Source organism: Phaseolus vulgaris, chromosome 7 (assembly GCF_000499845.2).
Source record: "Phaseolus vulgaris cultivar G19833 chromosome 7, P. vulgaris v2.0, whole genome shotgun sequence".
NCBI lineage: Eukaryota > Viridiplantae > Streptophyta > Magnoliopsida > Fabales > Fabaceae > Phaseolus > Phaseolus vulgaris.
The window spans coordinates 11928532-11933418 of NC_023753.2; positions in this window are offsets into that span (position 1 = coordinate 11928532).

Below are 4887 nucleotides of genomic sequence, written 5' to 3' on the forward strand. Positions count from 1 at the left end.
TTTGCCTACATCATCGACAACGCTAAACAATTCACAATGAGCTAAACCCAGTTTATTAGGCAATAAAAACTCTGGCAATCCTAACAAAATGTACAACCTACAAAAGTCCTCTAACCAACCATTGTTGCGACGCTTCACAATTTCTGAATAAATCATCTCCACATTTACATCATTTTCTTCAAAAAAAAACGCATAGTGGGAGATTTAATTCCTGTTTTCCTTAAATAAATTTTTTTACTTGCAACTCTTAGACCTATACCTAAACAAACATCTAACAAATTGGCACCAAATTGCAAAACCTTGCTTCCTCTCCACCCAAGCACCACATATGTGACTTAAAAATCCGCGACTCAATTTTACCTCCTCATGCAAAAATAATGGGGCAGACTATATATAACTCTTTTGTTCCAAACTTAAGTTCTTGTTCACAATACCCAAATATTTTTTCCTACAATTATGCCTAAGCACCTGCATATCAAATACAAATACACTTTAATATATAAATTTATGATAAAACAAATATACCATCATGTCTACTTTCAAAAAGAACAAATGATTTCAATCAAACTTTAGGCTCAATAATAACAACGTCAACATCTGAACATCCATTACTTTTCATTATATCTTGAACAAACAATTATTTAAACAATTGAAAACCATGAATACCACAATTCAAGTCTACAAAAACCAAAAAAAAAAAGTGCCCCATCAAAATACATAACAAACCATACAAAATTTAACCATCATGTTCTCTATTGGGTTGACTTTACACAGACCTCATGCACTGCATCACCCCACCCAATAACAAGACAACTCAATTTCTAAAATTACTTCATTGTGCATAAAGTTCGTAGTTGATAAGTGTCATATTTTAGTAATATTTCATATTAAAATACATGCACTTATGACTATTTATTGATAAAATAACTATAATTTAACCCTTATTTTATGAATTTAAAACTTTTTACATATTTTTTTATTATAATATGAATAAGAACGATTTATTCCAAAATTTGTGTTAATTTCAAGATTCTAGAGAAAAATGGAGATGAAATGACTAAATGAGAATAGACAAGATGAAAAGGGAAGGTTGGAACACTGATTCAACTCGTCCAAACTCGCTTAAGCCAGAAGGACTCCAAATGAACTCACCCAAGTGTGTCCAATCTCACCTAGGCGAGATCACTCCAGAAAAGTTGGGATTTTTGTTGTCAAACTCACCCTTGCGAGCCCAATCATGCCTAGGCGAAAAGTCACTTAGCCCAAGCTCAAATAGGTTAAATATGAGGCGTAACGCACAACCCTAGACATCATTGGGAGAATAGAAGGTGATAGAAAACCCTAAAGAAGGCAGCCATAAAGGAGAAACATCTTGGATCTTCTTTCTTGCTTTCCATGTTTGTAATGCCCAACATGAGTGGTTAATTCTACTTTTTGGGATTGCGAGTGATTTTTTCAAACTCTTATGATTGATGATTGGTATTGTCATTTTATTCTTAACATTTGTTTTATCATGACTTAGATTTGACTGAAAAGTACTTCTAAGCATCTGACCTAGATGATAATGCTTAACATATTTGAATGCTAGGAATATATTTGAAATATTAATTTTTATCAACATTTTCTCGTAACAATAAGGAGTTTTTATAAATATGCAAGGAAGCGATATTTAGGAGACTATCTTAATAATTTTATATGCAAGAAATCGATATAAATTATGCTTTTCAAAATACAAACGAGTGAGAAGGATGAACCTCAATCCCAATTTTCCCAATTGAATCAAACAACTATTTACCTTACTTTATTTACAATTCTTGCAATCTCACATACAACAAACATCCAACAAACTTTTAATTATTGTTTTCTATTTAGTGAATATTTTACTGGAGAATTCAATTGTTCCTTAGGGGTTCAATATTCGTCCTTATGAACAAATTATTACTTTTGACACGATACACTTGTCGTAAAATAGTCATTACGCACCAATGGGTAGGAAAATATCTCATTCAAGGTTTAGGGTGCAATATTAAAAAAAAATTGGCTGAAAAGGGTTATAAAAAAATGAATTCTATTTACATAAAAGTTGGCTATTCAGCCCTAAATTCGTAATTACACTAATGTCTTAATCATCTTCATGCTTTTTTATGATGTAACATAAAATAAAAATTAAGCAACCATAATTGTCAATTAATCAGGTAAAACTCTCAAAAAGGTTCACACACTCACTTAGTTTAATTAGTCTCATTTCTTTTGTCATTTTCTGTTCTATTCAATCGTCTTGTTATATTTTCATGTATCATAATTTCAACCACATTTTAATATGGATTCAATCATATTTTTTTCCAACTTTTGTTTAATTCATTTCCTGTTTAGTATTCAAACATGAAATCTGATTAATACTTTTTTCAACAAATCAAATTTAATATTGCAATTCTTATTATTTTAGAAAAATAAACTAGAAAACAACTCAACAATTAAACTAAAGCTGAAAATAATTCAACAATAACAATGCAAATAAATTAAATAACTGATAGGAAAATCATAAAATAAGCAAACTAAACAACTGAAAAGAAATAACTATAAAAAGAGGAAAAAAAATTAAATAACTCAAATAAAAGGAAACTAGAAAGATAAAACCATATTTTTGTTCTACTCTTTAAGCCCAACTTCTTTGGAGTGATCTTGCCTGAGTGAGATTGAGCTCGCTTGGGTGAGTTCCTTTGGAGTGATTCTGGCTTAGGTGAGTTTGGACAAGTTTTGAGCATTCCAACTTTCCCTTTTCATCTTGTCTTTTCTCCTTTAGCCCTTTCATCTCCATTTTTCCTAGAATCCTGAAATTAACACAAATTTGAAAATAAATTGTTCTTATTCATATTATAATACAAAATATGCAAAAAGATTTAAATTCATAAATTAGGAGTTAAATTATAGTTATTTTATCAATAAATATTCATAAGTGTCTATCTTTTTAATATAAAATATTACTGAAATATGACACTTATTAATGCACTTAGTGATTGGGTTGACTCGGGACATGTATTATCACATACACATCACACTACCACAAGACTAGGACTTATCAGTGATTGGAAATGTGTGTTGACCTAGAGTAATCTTGGATGAGATATTACATTGTCATATAATAGGTAGTTAGGGTGGCTCAGAACACATGTCCTCACATACACAACACACTGCCACACTTTTATGACTTGTCAACATCACTGGCAACACATGCTAAGTAGAAGTGACCTTTGATGATATTTCCACTTTATAAATGGAACCTTATACCAACTTAACACTAGAAGGCCACAATTACTCCCTAGAAAATCCATTCTCTCCATAACATCATCGTTCTTCTCCATTAATCTTCAAATGGAGCACTTCGACATTACAAAGACTAAAACTTATTTCAATTCTTATCTCATCGCTCTGTTTGCAAATGACATTACAGAATGTGAAGAAGGTGTTTAGTTCCAATGTCAATCTCCTAAACTATTTTGGATCCCCTTTAGTCTCCTCAAGGACAAATTTTGCACTGCTTTGAACCTTCCAAACACCGCACCATTAAAGAACTTGTATTACCGCAAACTCATACTCAATGATCAAGGGCAACTTACATATCATACTACTAAGATATCAATAGATGTCCATGTGTATTAAATGATAATTAAGTCTCATTTCCCTTTTAATATACCCATTAAATATTATGCTAAGTTTACAAGATCTACCAAGCAAATTATGACACTTTTAAACCAACTTATTTCTACCTTTTTCATAAAACCCTGCCTCATCTCTTCCACATAAGGAATATTTTAATTCAGAGGACTTATCCAAAGAGTCGCCATAATGGAAAGTCCAAATAATTATGATTTTACCTACAAATGTAACAACAACAAAACAACGACAATCTAACATAACTAGTCTTTAAATCAGATATTACAAAACATAACTCAAGTACTATAAACAGAGATAGTAAAGAAGTCACCAAAATCAACTACCATCGTCTGCTCAGAGTGGTTAATCAAAAAATGTGCACAATTCAACAAAAAACAAATTTGACTGATGTTGCACAAATGATCAAATGTTGAAAAAAGACCCTAACTACTACACCTAAGCGTGCAATATAAACAATCACGGGAAACATTGAAATATTTATCTAAACCAAAAATTTACACTAACCCATAATAAATTGATTCGCGACCAAGAAGACACTACACCTTAAACCCTATACCACCACAATATCAAAAGATCTATTTTCAACTTGTCTATTTTATTTTATTTATGCTTTTCTTCATCCAATTTCGTGTATTTTATTTATACCTATTTATGTCAATTTCAATTCCACTTTAATTAAATATTTTCTTATTCATTATACTATTAATTTATTTTTTTCCAAATTTGATTACTTAAAATTGTTATTAATATATATAAACTAAATCCTACAATAATAAAATAGTTCAAGCAAATTTTCAAATTATATATATTATACAAATGTTAAATTTATTTACAATTATAAACATCAATATCATAAATTATAAAATGAATAGAATAATGTTACTTCATAAATTTATTTCTATACCTTTTTTATTTCCTTTCCATCATTATTTAAAAAATAACTTTTCCAATTAATCAATATTTTATTTATCATATTCATTATACACAACTCAATAATTTCAATTATATCAAACACTTTCTATTCATTTTCTTACAATTATTTATTTCTTCTTTTTCATAATTTTTTCTTATTTACACTACAAGAAAATCATTCAATAGAAATCAATTTTAGAAATAAAAAATAATTTGTTACTATATTAACTAAATTAGATATTATTTAAGACTAATAAAATTATTGGTACCTAAAGTAATTTATATTATTAATAAAATTTA